Source organism: Lissotriton vulgaris, chromosome 2_1, assembly GCF_964263255.1.
Source record: "Lissotriton vulgaris chromosome 2_1, aLisVul1.2, whole genome shotgun sequence".
In the NCBI taxonomy this organism is placed as follows: domain Eukaryota; kingdom Metazoa; phylum Chordata; class Amphibia; order Caudata; family Salamandridae; genus Lissotriton; species Lissotriton vulgaris.
The window spans coordinates 1980125203-1980141327 of NC_141687.1; the positions used below are offsets into that span (position 1 = coordinate 1980125203).

General features: G+C 40.9%; 1 pseudogene; it reads left to right on the plus strand.

Annotated features, from left to right (window-relative positions):
• The first annotated feature begins 4683 nt into the window (after positions 1-4683).
• The window catches only part of LOC147733598 (uncharacterized), a 30168-nt pseudogene continuing 18726 nt past the window's right edge, over positions 4684-16125 (plus strand).

Below are 16125 nucleotides of genomic sequence, written 5' to 3' on the forward strand. Positions count from 1 at the left end.
ACTCGTCATTTGCGGTTCGCTGATACCAAAATCGTCACGATACGATGACCTTTATAAAACGGGTTCAGAATCACGGAACCTCAGGTGGACATCTTTGTGCATCACCCGGATTCTGAGGAGTTCTCATCTCAAGTTCATGAGAACCTTACAGAATTATGCACCCAAGAAATATAGCTCCCCTGTTCTGGGTGACCCATTGAGGTGCCTTTTTTTGGACGATGTGCAGCAAGCATTGGTACTAGTACAACAAGAACTAGCCACGTCCTGAGCTGAAACAGTGGCTCTTAGAGAGAAAGTCGAAAGACAATCCAGAAATCCTTTTGACACATCTGTTTCATCCTCACAGAAACAGGTTAACGTGCCCCCACCTATACCACTAGCAAACCCGGAGAGATATTCCGGTGATCCCCTAAAAATACAAGTGTTTTTGACACAGATTATGTTACATTTTTCTTGCGAACCCGCTTCTTTCCCAAACAACTATTCTAGAGTGGCGTTTACTATTTCATATTTGGCTGGTTGTACCGCTAATTGGGCCGTATTATTAGTGAAAAACAATGATCTGATGCTCTCTGGCTGGAACGCCCTTTGCTGTGAATTTGAAAGAGTTTTCGACAGACGAGCCACGACGTTTAGTGCAGATAGGGAGTTATTGTAGTAAAGACAGGGAAAACATGACTTGGTAAGTTACTTGACCACGTTCAATCGGTTGATAGCAGAAAACGCTCGGACTGAAGAAAAAAGAATGTCACTCTACTATCAGGGGCTTCGGGACGATATGAAGGATGTCCTATCTCAAATAGACCCTCAACCCATCACTTGTACTGACTTGGTGAACCTAACTTTACTCTTGGATCATAGGTTAACAGAGAAAGGGGGGGAGCGAAAGAAAGTAGAGAGGTCCTATACCAGGTTTGACATACAAATCAGAAGACCGCTAGCCAGCAGTAAACTGGGTACAGAACCAATGGAAGTGGGGGTGATTAGAGCACCTCTGTCAAGGAAGGAAAGAGAGAACCCCTGGATACATAGATTATGCATGTATTGTGGGAAGAAATGACATTTTGTAAGAAGTTCTTCAAAACCCAAACCTCAAGGATCCTTCTCTTCAACCAAAAAGGTAGCAATCACTGTTATGCACAAAGAAACAGAGGGTTCCACATCCAATGAGTCTTCACCCTTAACTGCTTATGATGATCATGAGTGGAAGATACCTTCTTTGTCTCTAACCAATCTTAAAGATACTGATTCACATATTGTGCTTTCCATGAATCTCAAAAGGGATCATCAACTACACCAGGTGTTGGTGATCATCGATTCTGGAGCCACAGGTAACTTCATTGATTGTGGTTTAGTTCAACGATTAGAGTTACAGCGCATATCCAGGAAGATTCCAGAAAAAGTATTGGCAGTTGATGGCAACCCACTGAAATCCGGTCCCATCACAGAGCAAACAGAACTGGTAGAGTTAATGGTGACGGGCGATACGCAGAATCATGTAGAGAACATTTTGTTAAACATAATTCAAGGCCCACAATACGAGGTAATATTGGGAATGCCTTGGTTATGGCAACATAACCCCACTATAGATTTGAAAAATAAAATGGTCAGATTTAAGTTGGCAGAGTGCATGAAGCATTTTTTGTAGAAACCCTCTTCCCATACATTAGGGCTCACACATAGTATCACATTGCCACCGCAGAAGAAAAAGAGGTTGTCTTACCCCTGGTTTATGAAACTTATAGCGAAGTCTTTAGTGAAGTACAGGCAGAAAGCCTCCCTCCTCATAGGGAATACGATTGTCAGATTGATCTGGTGGCAGGGGACACGATTCCTTACTGTAGAGTCTATGCATTGTCGTAGCCAGAAACCAAGCATTCAGGAGAGTATTTAGATCATTACTTAGACCTTGGTTTCATAAGGCCTTCACGCTCTCCAGCAGCCTCATCTCTTTTCTTAATCTCTAAAGCTAATGGCGATCTGAGGACTTGCATAGTCTATCGGATGTTGAATAAGAACACCGTCAGAAACAGATACCCTCTTCCTCTCATCTCAGTGTAGTTGGACCAGGTGAGTGAGGCCACCATATATACCAAGTCCGACCTAAGAGGGGCACATCACCAGGTATGAATAAGAGAGCGGGATGAGTGGAAGACAGCAATTAAGATATGCTATGGTCCATTTGGGCTATGTAATGCCCCTGCAGCATTTCAGTATTTTCTGAATGACGTCCTTAACCCCTTCCGTGCTCCCTGGTGCTGCGCGCGACTGTTGGCTGTCACAGCCCTGCCCACCCATTAGAACGCCCGCACCATGGCGGAATTGCCCCCTTGGTTAAGGTGTTAAGGAATATGTGGACAACTTTGTTTCCTAACTAACCTCTCACAGAACAAAAAGTTCTTTCCTCTGGTCGATGGACCATTAGTTGAACTAATTGATGGTGATAATTACCCTATTTCTAAACTTCTCTATACCTTGAAGTAAATAACCACAGACGTGGGTACGTTTTAAGTCTTTATTTAAATTAATTGCATGTGAACCACTTCAAAAATACAGTACAGTCACCATCACTCATAGGAGAGAAACTTCAATTAATCAATTATCAAACACATACTTCAAACTTTTGCAATTACTTATGCTCAGAAAGTAGAGGACAGAGAAAAGGACATCTGCAAAAGCACACAATTATATTTACCAAGAATAGTGTGAAGACCAACCCCCTGGCCAAAGGGCTGGTAAGGGTCCCCTGGGATAATTCAGGAGACAAAGGCTTCTGGACAGGATTCAGGACAGGATAGATGACCTCTCTAACAGCGACGGTCACGTCACACCCCTCTCTGACACTCTCTTCCTCCTTGAGATTCTTCCACGATCTTCTGTCTAACCCTAATAAAATTATGATAGAAGGTTCTGCATTCGATTCTTCATCGGCATCTCAAAGCATCTCTCCTAGCATCAGCATCTCTCGCTACTCCAACAGCACCCACGGCTCACAGCATCTCAGCATCCACGTCTAACTAACTAACTAGAGGCTACCTCAGTTATACCTTTCGCTCTTCATGTACCACCGACTAAAGTTTCAATATCACAAAAAACAATATTCCCAGCTGTTTCTATTCTAATCCCTTCTCTCACTTGATCGCCCTACTCTGTGATAAGTTATCAGGGTTGGGGATGTCAAGAGGTGGACATCCATGTGCATCACCTGGATTCGGAGGAGTTCTCATTTCAGGTTCATGAGAACCTTACAGTATCGGCGTGTGACTTGGTGTGTGAGTAGGTGTGTGAATGGCTATATGGGTGTATGAGTATATGTAAGTAGGTGTTTGCATGTGTAAATGGGTGCGTGACTGACTATAGGATTTTGTGTGTGTGTGTGTGTGAGTGTATGTGTGGAAGTGTCAGTACCTGTGTGAATGACTCTATATATGTGTGAGTTCTGTATGGGTACCTGTACAGGTGTGTTTGTGACCCATATTTTAAGCTAAATTAGTACCATTCAAATACATTTTACCAACTCTTTACAATACAATTTAAACCAAACAATTACCAAATAAACATAACGTATTTAACTATTCACAAACAAACCCAAAACCTTAACTTCTGATTGGCTACACTAAGACCAAATGATAAATTTCACGGCATGAATATGTGACATGAATAAGTACTTGTATTGTTCTCATGGTGAGCTGAACTGTATCTTGTGAAATATAGGAGCACCAACTTGTTTTCAAACCTCAGTTTTACAGACTGTCCATGGGATCACATACATAAATTTTTAAGAAAAGCAAACTCTAACCTAAAGGTAGATTTGTGTATTTCCCAACATGGAAACATGTTAAAACCATCCACTAAATGACATACAATCACTTGGTGATTTAGAAGACAAGTCTAGCAGAACCCCACACAGTGGTCTTGGTCGAACCTTCAAATGTTCCAGAAAAAATTGTATCAGCTCACTCTAATAAGTTATCTGAGATGGTAACACTACACAAATAAAACCAAAAAATGTAAAGATAAACATAACTATAGTTCCCTGTTTTCTGATTTACTGTTTTTTTAAAGATAAATACAGACAGCAAACAATATGTATCCTGTATTTATTTATTTTAAAAGTGTATAAATACACATAATTTGGTTTCTTTTGAATGACTCTGTGCCGAGATTAATGAATTAAGCGCCAACAGCTGTAGATAACGGCAGCATGAAGATTTAGAAAGCCGAATAATATTTATGTGCCATAAAACCAGGAGCCCTACAAATAACGTGTTCAACTATTTATAAATACACTTTTGATCACAAGTCCTTCATATAGATGCAGGTATGTGTTTAGACCAGCAAGGACAACCTGACCGTGTACTGGATGAAGAGGAAGAGATGCGACCTGTAAAAATGGAGTAATGTCTGGAAACAAATCAGTATTCTTTCACGTAAGATAAAGGTCAGTGCTATGTTTACCCAGTGCAATGTCTTCCGAGACACACTGTGAATAAATATTCCCATGAGACAAGTTACATTTGAAAGCATAAATCTAACCATAAATGCATGTACCATCCCATAATGTGGGAGAAGGCAAGTGCAGCAGGACAACAATCAGTATATGTAGTAGCCTTTTTGAGAATCAGTGCAACTGGCTGTAGTGGTGCGTGACCCAGTGGTTTGAATTGGCGTATGACCTAGAAGATGGCAGAGAAGAAATTGTTGCACAGACAGATCAAGCTGTTGCAGGATCTAATAAAAAAAGAACAGAAATGTTCACCGTAATGCCCCTGCCCATTTGCAATCTACAAGACATAGGTGGAGGAACCCAGCACTGTCTACTTACAAGTCACAGGGGATGTTGCATGCTGGGCATCTCAGCGAGATAACCAGTGATGGAGCGAGATGTTGTTCAAAACTCGCAAAGTTAAACTTCCATAATGTAACCGTATTAATAGCATGTGTTAAAATAATTAATCAATCTAGATTAAAATTGCACACACTATGCACTGGACTAATGTGCTTTTATGTTGCACTAGCAAGTTTGTGGATAATAAAAAAAAGTAACCTTGTCTATCGTTATTGTCAGTATTAAATGCGGCTGTTTAATTAATAGAATGTGATATATTTCTGTGCATATGTTTTGTCGTGTCTTTTCTGTGGCAAAAGCTTGTGGAAAATCCTGGTGGCCTGAAAGAAGAAGGCTTTTATATACACTGCTTATATGTGCCTTGCTAGGTAACATAATTAACTGGGTTCATATTTAGCAAAGGGGAGGGAAACAGAATGGGTTTCAATTCTTTAATTAATTACTGTCTTGTCTTTGTTTAAATACTAGTTCTCGAGTGGGCCTCAGAAAATGGCAGACTTGCAGTGCTGGAAAATGCAAAACTTGACCAGAGTGAAGCCTTCACTCATATGCAGAAAAAGAGTTTTCTTTCCAAACATTGGAATAATAAACGGAACTGTTTTGGTCGAGTTGTATGTGTTCTTGGAGAAGGGAACCAAGGACAAAAAGCCTGAATCGCCTGCCAAGATTAGGAAGTAAAATGTTTTTGTGTTCAGTGAAATGTTTCTTTTCCGAGGAAGCTAGAAGGATGGAATCTAAGAACAATAAGGGCTTAATGTGCCCCGGACTTGGTCAGGAAAGTATGACATCTGTCAACCAATGGGAAGGAAAAGTGTACTTTTTGAGAAGATTAGCTAGTAGGAAAGGTATAAAAACTGGCCCTACAGGCAGGAGGGGGCTCTTGCTTCCCGATTCCTGAATGATGTGCAGACGGACTCTTGGCACACGTAAGGATAGCAGTCTTTATGATTTATTCCTTTAGGTGAAGAGAGTATTAGACAGGGAAATAGAATTTAGGGAATGGAAACTTTATTCTGCTAAATGATTTACTTTGAAATGTCAGACTAATAAGCCCATCCTTGAATGATGCTTTCAATTTGCTAATAAAATAATGATTTCTGAATAAAGAATACTCTTTCCTTGATTTAAAATAAAGTTAATAAAATAGATTTTGAAATGACAAGCTGGTCTTGTTTGATTTAATTAATGTTGTGTGATCAAAACCATGGTTAATTACAATAAACTGCAGTTATATATAATTTTGTAAATAGTTTTTGAACAGAGTGTTTAATTAGGTCACATGATTCAGTCGCACAAAAATTGTCTCCTTAGTTAATGGGCCTAGGTAGTGATTTGTGGTTAATGGTGAGTATTGTGGAGATAAGTAGCGTTTGTGAGACAGTTTTTCATTAGGAGCGCTGGATCAATTATCTGGTAGCAGAGTTACGGTTACTATGGTAACTGACATGCTACATGTAGATACATAGGATACATGTCTAAAACATGTTAAGTTTGTCCAGTTGTTATATGTAGTCGAAAGGTCTTTTCCAGCAGTGAGAAAATTCCTAGTGTGCCGGCAAGAGTAGTGTGACAAGTGAGGTTACACAGTGCATTTGTTCTGTTTCAAAATAGTGGTATTGACATATATCACTAGTGTTGTGGACGTACAGCACAAGTTTAGGGATCTTAGGTGTGATAAGTTGTTGAATGTATAGTGAGGATTGTCTATGAAATCGTAGCTTTCGAGTATAGGGACAACTGTCCTGTATTAAAACTTACTGTGAAAATAGTAGTAGAATTTATCCAAGCTTGAGTGAAGGGTAAGAAAGCCTTGTTTCTTACTGGCAAGTAAGGATTTTTATTGGCGGGTTAAAGTCCTACCATAAATTTCATATATGAATGGTTAGGGATTCTTTCCGTATGAATGCGTATGGTAGAAAAATATTTTGTGAAAATAGCATAGTCTATTTCACGCGAAAATGTACTTGAATAAAAACTTTATTTTAGCGAAACAGACAAATGGTTTGTTTATGTGAAGTTACTAGCTGAATTTCATTGAAAACTTTGTAAAATATGGCGCTGTGAAAATATTTTGTAAAGGAGGGGTTAGTTCAAGGAGTGAATCGGAGACAGTGAAGCTGCAGCGGCAGCATACGTCACCAGGTTTGTGCTGTGATTGGCTAGCATACGTCACAGTATTCGCACACTGATTGGCTCATGTGACTTTCCAAGCTTGTACCTGATTGGTTCATTCTAAAATATGGCAATTCTATTGGCCGAACAGAATAATGACGTGGCTTAACCTGATTGGCTTGTTGGTGAGTTTTGCGCACGGATTGGCTGAAGTAGCATAACCAGAAGAAAATATTTACGATCTTTTTTTGAAGAAAGCGGATTTGTTTTAAAACATGAGTTATTATTACATGTATGATGAAAAGAAGCCTTCATGGTTTCAGAAATTTAAAAAATATTTTCAAAAGTGACAAGAAAATAGAAACGCGAGGCGGAAAATTACTTCATAAGTATAAAACACCTGCAGCCTATATGGAAGGTGAATTTGGTTATCATACTTGTCTTTGGATGGAGAATTGGATGGAATATACCAAAGATGATGGTGTATTAGCATGACCAGAAGATGGGTAATTTAACATGAATGAAAAACTTGAGAGAAAAAATTATGTCTCTCGTACCGAAACCCAGACCTACACAATTTGAGGCTTTAGCTGAATGGGAAGATGAGATGTTTTATTTAGAACAGGAAAACAGAGGTGTAACAAGAGGTACTAGAATGAATATTAACAGAGAAACTCATGAAGATAGAATGCATCGTTGGAGACAGGCAGACATGTGTAATGGTTTATACCCAGCAAGATTTAGTGAAGAATCTGGTCAAAAGAGTTCTGCAAAGAGAAATAATATTGGTGAAGATAGTGAATTAGAAGATCCAGTTTTAGAAGAGATTTACATTACGAAATCAAAACAATCGCCACCTTATCAACTAGTTTGTTCATGGTCTACCCCGAGAATTCCTCAAGGAACTTCTCCAAGTGGTTTTCCTAGAGAAATTTCTGGTGAAGCTCCATTTAGATTAAATCAGAATAATGCAAAATTTCCTGAGAGAGTAGAAACAAGAACTAATTCTATTACATCTGGAGAAAGTAGAAATTATCCTGAAACTCCAGTTCAGAGAAATGAGATCCCAAGAAACGTAATAAGAACAGAAAGACTTGGGGATACTAGAGATATTTCAGAATATCTTCGATCAAAAGAAGAATTAATACAGCAGTTAACCAAAGGCATGGAAGCAGTAACGGTACCAGTAACAATTGGACCCGTTGTTCCAGTTTTTGATCAAAAAGAAATTAGACATTCAGCTCTAACTGTCCCTTTAAATGCAGAAATTCAGAAAGTGGCTGAAAATTTTTATTCAGATTTATCAGAATTCACCGAGAGAAAAAGATGCCAAACTTAACTTTTAATCTAAGTTTTTCAAATGGTCAATCTCCAATTGTTGCAGAATCTGATTCTGGAACTCCAGAAAGAGAAAGAAGTATGAATAGGTCCTCAGAATCTAAATTACTTGATGTCGCAAAATTGAAAGCAGATTTGGAGGAATTAATTATTGGCACAATTGGTCATGACAGTTTAAAGTTATATCAAGATGATGAATTGTTATTTATTTGCAAGAGTATACAATGGAAAACGAAAAATAAATATGATTTGTTAGAAGAAATAGCTGCTGAATTAGATGTAGATTTGATGAGACAGAAAAATTTGGAGAAACATTATAGAGTAGATTTCTCTGAAAAAGATATTGCAAATATGAACACCACAGGAAGGATAACTCATATAAAAGAATTGATAGTGTTTCAAAAAAGAATTGGTGAATTAAGCAAATGGAGAGTGAAATGGACTAAGAAAAGAGAGGAAGAAAAAAGAGAAAGAGGGGAAGTTGCAACTGAGTTTCCTATTAGAGAAATAGCTGGTGGAGGGTATGTTCATGTTCCTTGGTCAAGACAGGATATTTTACTGTTCACAAATGATTTTCCCAAATTGAGAGAAAAACCTGTGGAATGGTATTGACAGGTAGAGAGATTTGTTAAGGTCTCAAACGTTTTGTGAAATTGATCATGATGGATTCTTTGACATTGTTGTTCCTTCAGATCTTTGGACAGAATGTAAAATCTCTATAGATTGGCCCAAAGAAGAACCTATTCGAGATAAAGTGACAGGTGCACCTTCATCAGATGTTATAAAGCTGTATGATAAAGTAATTGTGTGGCTGAAAAATAAGATTCTCCCAAAAGAAGTGGATTGGGTTAAAATCGACAGAACAAATCAAGAGCCAAAAGAGTCAGTACATTCCTTCTATGAAAGATTACTCCTGGTATTTAAACAATACAGTGGTTATGAGAAGTTGAGTGAGAAGGGTATGAGCCATTTTATTTACAGATTTGTATATGGCTTGAGACCTGAAATTGGTGAAATGATCAGATCAGGAATAGTTGGTTGGCAATCACTTACAGTTGATGACATCCTGAGAAAAGCAAAATACTGCAGTGATGAGATAGACGCTAAGCAGAAAAAGCTGAAAGAAAAAGCAATGTGGGCACAGGTGAAAGTAGCTGAACAACAAATTGCAGCATTAGAAAACAAAAACGTTCCACAGAATCAAGGAAAATTTAAGGGAAATTTTAATAAGCCAAAATTAATGGGAAATATTGAAGAATTAAAGCAGAAACTCCCATGTTTTAACTGCGGCGAAATTGGACACTGGAAGCTTGAGTGTAAAAATCCGCCCAGAAATTTCAAAAATACATAAATAAATCCACAGATGCAGAATAAGGTAAATCAGCAGCAACAGCTACAGCGACAGTTAAACGAGATAAATCAGCAGCAACAGCTACAGCAACAGTTAGTGAATCAGCAGAGTCAGATTCCACAACCGCCACTTCCTAATTGTGTTAATGTGCAAAGGTACAATTCTGAAACAGGATTCTGCGGAGGTGAACAGGTAAACAGATCACCAAGAGTGAATGTGTCGAATGTTTCTCAACAATATTGGTTGAAAGAAAATGATGGAAGCGGTTCTGATGATTACTTATGACGGTGCCTGAGAAAAGAGGAAGAGTGTGTGCTTGGAGCCACTCTTGAGGTAGATCAGTCAGGTCCATTTATTAATGGTAAAGTGAATGATGTAGAAATCACTTTTCTTGTGGACACTGGTGCTACCCGTTCTACTGTTAGATCAGTGGAAATAGAAAACCTGCCTCTCTCTGGTGACACTATCCAAGTAGTTGGCGTAGCTAATCAACAAATTAAAACAGATTTAACAGTTCTAGTTAAAGTTGAAATTGGTCGGGCAGGCGTAGTAGAGTTGCCTTGCACACGGTGGTCCGCAGCTGGGAGGAGGGGGGGTTGGAGGCACCGAGATTCGACCTCTACTACTACGCGGCTCAGCTGTTGCCGGCCGCCAGGTGGTTCGCAGATGCGGACACCTGGGAACTACGGCTCCTTGCAGGGAGTGCAGATGAAAGGGCGGCTCAGATGGCCCTGATGCGCGGCAGGGGCGCGGATGCGGCGCTGCCGTACCACACCGCAGCCATTTGGCAGCGTGTGGTGGAAAAAATCCTGCGAAGGGCCCCCTTTCACAGGGAGCTGCCGATATGGATCATGGCCCCAGTGGTGGACATGGAGGTACACATGCCTTTCCATGACTGGAGAGCGGGTGGGTGCGAGTTGTTGGCAGATCTCTACCCGGACGACACGTTCCTATCTCTCGAACGGGCGACGGAGACGTTCGGACTTGGGGAGGGACAGTTCCTACACTATAGGGGCCTCCACGCAATGGCACGAGATACTTGGCCGCAATTCCCTGATGCGCCCCCTGTGTCCCATACCCTCAATATTATCCTTTCCTGTGGTAGGGGCAGGAGGCTGATAACACTGTTGTACTCAGCCATGCGGCAGGACTCCACCCCTCCGGTTCCTCCGGCGTGGGCGGCCTGGGAGACTGACCTGGGGGTTGCTTTAGACCCAGCCCAGCGCAAACGCATTGGTACCCTCACCCGGAAGGTGTCGTGCAACGCACGGTTCAAATTGACACACTTCAATTTCTTACACCGTACATATGTGACTCCAGTTGCCTTGAAGCGTATTGCCCCGGACAAGCGCGATAACTGCCCTAGGTGCGGCGCGCCGGGGGCCTCCTTTCTTCATCTAGCTTGGGACTGCCCGCTGGTTTACGCCTTCTGGCAGTCGGTGGTGGCGCACATTTGTAGAGTTACTGGACTCCGGATGGAACTGACCCCCCTTCACTGCTTGTTAGCCTTAGTCCCCAAGCCCAGGAAGTGTACTCTGCCCTACAAGATGTTACAGCTACTACTAGTACTGGCGAGGAGGAGGGTGGCCATCACGTGGATGGGACAGAGGGCCCCGGAGATGACACTTTGGCTTAGAGATGTGGGGGAATGGTCCCTGGCGGAGGAAACCTTTATGCAAAACGTGCGTAGGGATGTCAAATTGCAGGACGACCTGCTTGCATGGAGAATGATGCGAGTGTTGGGTGAGGCAGATGAAGATTCGGATGGCACGAGTGCGGAGTTGTTCACCCCTGGGGATACGGAGTCTGGGGAGGAGGGCGGTGAGGGCGCTGGGGTTGGTGGGGGAGAATGGTGAGTTGGGGGAGTGCCTGACCGCACACGCACCTGTAGGTTACAACTGAGAGGTATTGTGTTTTGTATCTCAAGGCGTCATTCCTAATTTGCGTGATGACCGCTGCTATACCCGCCGATAGGAGTGCCATAATGAGGTGAACGACCTGTGTACACATGCTTTAGTCATGAATGCCGTGTTTTGGGGGGTGGGGTTCCTATGGGGAGTTGGGGGGTAACCTGTATTAAAGAAAAACGAAAAAGCGGACCAGAATTAGGCATGGGCGGAAAATCCGTTCCGCTCGCGGATTTTGCGGATTTTCGGGAAATCCGCAATCCGCGAGATTTGCGAATTTCCTGCAAAATCCGCAAATCCGCGAGCAGCGGATTTTGCTCGCACTGCTCGCACTGTTCGCGTGAGTTCGCGCCCCGCGAATAAGTGCGAAATTGCAGAAATACGATCTAAGCAAAACTGAAAGTAACTACTTACCAGGTTCAAAAGTTCAGGCACATCATTAGTAGCCATTTCCTGTAGTGCTTCCTGAGGGGCCCCTCCAGAGTTCAGTTGCCAGTTGAAACTATTATGTGACCCTGCTCTGAACCTCAGAATAGTTACACATATGCCACAAAGGTCATGAATTACAGCTAAGGGAGACAAGCAGGAGCCAGGCTGGAAGTTAAAATCCATTAATCAGCCCCTAATTCATTATTGTCAGTTGGGGCAGGGCAGGTGTTGTAACTAATTTTGCAACAATGAAAGCACTTAGCAAGTGCAAAAGATCACTAATCAGGGCGCACTAAGGAAGCAGGTGCCAGCTAAAAAAATATTCTGTGACACATTAATCAGCCCCAAATTAATTCAGGTCACTTGAGGCAGGGAAGGTGTGCTTTGCTTTGCCGAAAATAATGTACACTGGACAACCAGAGGGTGTGGTGATGAAACAGAGGGTGGCATGGGTGGGCCAGAGGGTGGCATGAGTAGTCAGAGAGTGGCAGTGGTGACAGAGAGTGGCAGTGATGAAGAAGAGTGTCCCAAACAGGTTGGACACGTAGAAACAACAAGTTCGCAAAACTTGCGACCCGACAGGTAAGTTCGCAAATTGCGAAATTGTAAAAACCCTCGCGAACTGGCAGAAACACGGGCGAACACAAAAAAAAAAAAAATCCGCAAATTCGCGGGAATTCGCGGATTTTGCGGATTGCGAATCCGCAAATCCGCAAAATTCGCGAACGCGAGATCCGCAAAATTCGCTCATGCTTAACCAGAATATCCTGCTGTGCAGTCACAGGGCTAGGCTCATGGCCTGGCTTGCATGCTACCAGCTACCGCCGCCCGGCCTTCGGGTTGTGGGCTGATGGGCCGTGTATACAGACGTGTGATCTTTGCTAATGTTGTTGCTCACTTGGGACTGTTGGCGCAAATGTTATATGCTATCATTGTCTGCAACAAAAATAAAGTTTAAAAAAAAAAAAAAAAAAAAAAAAAGTTGAAATTGGTAAATTTAAGGACAAACATAGATTTGTAGTCTGTGATAGCAGTCCTGTAAACTTGTTAGGGAGGGACATCCTTTGTAAAATGAATTGCAAAATATATTGCTCACCGGATGGTATTGAGCTTCAAACTCCAGATGAAGAAGATGGCCTTTTGAAATTAACAATATTAATGGTTGAAGCAGAAGAAAATAAATTGTTAGCTGCTTTTGACAAAAATGATTTACCTGAACAATTAAAAGAAAAAGTCAATATTAAAGTTTGGGATTTGACTGGAGATGAAATGGGTTTAATGAAACATGTAGACCCAGTACAAATTGCAGTAAAACAAGGAGCAGATTATCCAAATATTCCTCAGTATAAAATGAAAGCTGAAACAATTGAGGGAGTAATTCCTGTAATTGAAAAATTTATAAAACAAGGTGTTTTAAAAGAAATTGAGAGCAGTCCGTGTAATTCACCGATTATGGGAATCAAAAAGCCAAACAGAACTTAAAAGTCAAAGTCAAAAGATTTATATAGCGCGCTACATACCCATAGGGTCTCAAGGCGCTTGAAGAAGGGTGGGGAATTACTTGTCGAATATCCAAGTTTTAAGTTGCTTTCTGAATGCTAGGTGGTTCAGGACCTGAGAAAGGTTAATCAAATAGTTGTTCCATGCTTCCCAGTTGTACCAAATCCAGCGGTAATTCTTTATCAGATTCCACATGATGCAGAATGGTACACAGTTATAGACCTTTGTAATGCGTTCTTTACTGTTCCACTGCATCCAGAGAGCCAACAAATTTTTGCGTTCAGATTCCAAGAGCGCATATTAGCATGGTGTCGTATCCCACAAGGGTATACAGAAAGTCTATCTATTTTTAATCAGTTGCTAAAGAAATCTCTGGAAAATTTAGATTTGCCTGGAAAATCGACATTAGTCCAGTACATTGATGATCTTCTTGTTGCTGCAAAAACACGAGACAACTGTGTGACAGATACAATTACTCTTTTGAATCATTTGGCAGAGGAGGAACATAGAGTGTCTCCTGCAAAATTACCGTTTTGCAAACAAGAAGTAAAATATCTTGGTCACAGGATTGCAAAAGGAATTGGACAGGTAACGATTGAAAGAATAAAAATGATCCAAGCAATGCAACCTCCAAAAACACAGAGACAGGTCAGAATGTTTCTTGGAATGGTAGGTTATTGTCGTCAATGGATTAGTGGATTTCCAGTAATTGCAAAACCATTACAGAGACTGACAAAAGCAGACATAAAAGACCCGATTATCTTAACAAAAACTGATTTAGAGGCTTTTGAACAATTAAAAAGAAGTTTGTGTGAAGCACCAGCATTGAGTATGCCTCATTATGAAAAGGAATTTGAGTTGTACTGCAGTGAAAGGGAAGGATGTGCATTATCAGTTTTGATTCAAAGACATGGAAAACTGAGAAAGCCAATTGTTTACTTCTCAGCAGTTCTTGACTCCGTTGCAAAAGCATTACCAGGTTGCTTAAAAGCAGTGGCTGCAACAAGTGTAAGCTTGGAACAAAGTGAAGGGATAATTATGGGGTTTCCTGTAAAAGTATATGTTCCCCATTCAGTTGAGATTCTTCTTACCAGAAGTAAAACTCAGCACTTGACGAGTAACAGATTGACAAAATATGAAAAAGTTATTTTGGGATCAGATAACGTTTCGATTACAAGATGTGTGAATTTAAATCCATCCACATTATTGCCTGATGGTGTTGTGTCAGAAATCAGAAATGAGAATGACATAGATCATGAAAGCCTGGACGTTTTAGAATATTGTACAAAACCTAGGCAGGACATTAAAGATGTTCCATTGCCTGAGATTTTGTTTATTTTGTTGATGGCTCATGTTTGAGAACGGATCAAGGTGTTCTGAGTGCAGCATACTCTGCCTGTACAGTTGCAGATGTGGTTGAAGGTTCTTGTCTCAAAGGAATTCGTTCAGCTCAAATAGCGGAATTGATTGCTTTAATTCGTGCATGTGAAAGAGCAAAAGGATTGAAAATTACCATAGTGACTGATAGTCAGTATGGATATGGCGTAGTCCATGACTATGGCCAGCTTTGGTCACAAAGAGGTTATTTAACTTCTGCGGGAACTCCAATCAGGAATGCAAAATTGATTAAAAGATTAATTGATGGCATTCAATGACCAGAAAAAATTGCTGTGTTAAAATGCACAGCTCATAAAAAGGGCAACGATTATATGACAAAAGGTAATGCATACGCGGATGAAGTTGCTAAGTTCTGCGTGAAAAACAATATGTCAGTTAATCGGGATAAAGACAATGATCATGTTTTGAACTCACTCATGGTAATATCTGTAGTTGAGACCTGGCAAGGAGTAAAAGATTTACAAGATGAGGCAGATGATGAGGAGAAAGACACATGGCTAAAAGCAGGTTGCAGGCAGCGAGAAGAAGATGGAATTTGGGTTTACAAATATGACAGACCAGTAATGCCAAAATGCATGAATGCTGACATGGCACGAATGTATCATGGTCCAGGTCACTTAGGCAGAAATTCAATGATTAGGTTGTTTAGACAGACATGGTACAATCCAAAATTCAGGATCGTTGCAGAATCTTTTTGCCAAAGATGCTTGATCTGTCAACAGATCAATCCGAACAGAAAAACAGTTGTAAGCCTGGGAACCATAGGACGGGAGGGTGGTCCTTTTACCAGGTTACAGATGAATTTTATTGATATGCCTCCACACAACAGATTAAGGTATGTCCTAGTGATAATCTGTCTGTTTTCAAGATGGGTGGAAGCTTTCCCGACTCGTCACAATGATTCAGTTACTGTGGCAAAATTGCTTTTGAGAGAAATCATACCTAGGTATGGATTTCCAGTGACGGTTGAAACTGATCACGGCACACATTTTGAAAACAGATTGTTACAGATGATTTGTGAAGCACTTGGTATAAAACAAAAGCTGCACTGTGCTTACAGACCGGAAGCATCAGGTGTTGTTGAGCAAGTCAATGGTACTATCAAAAATAGGCTTGCTAAAATGTGCTTGGCTACAGGAATGAAGTGGACTGACGCACTTCCACTTGTCTTAATGTCTTTGAGAAGTACTCCTTCAGAAAAACTGGTTTAAGTCCTCATGATATTCTCATGGGCAGAGTAA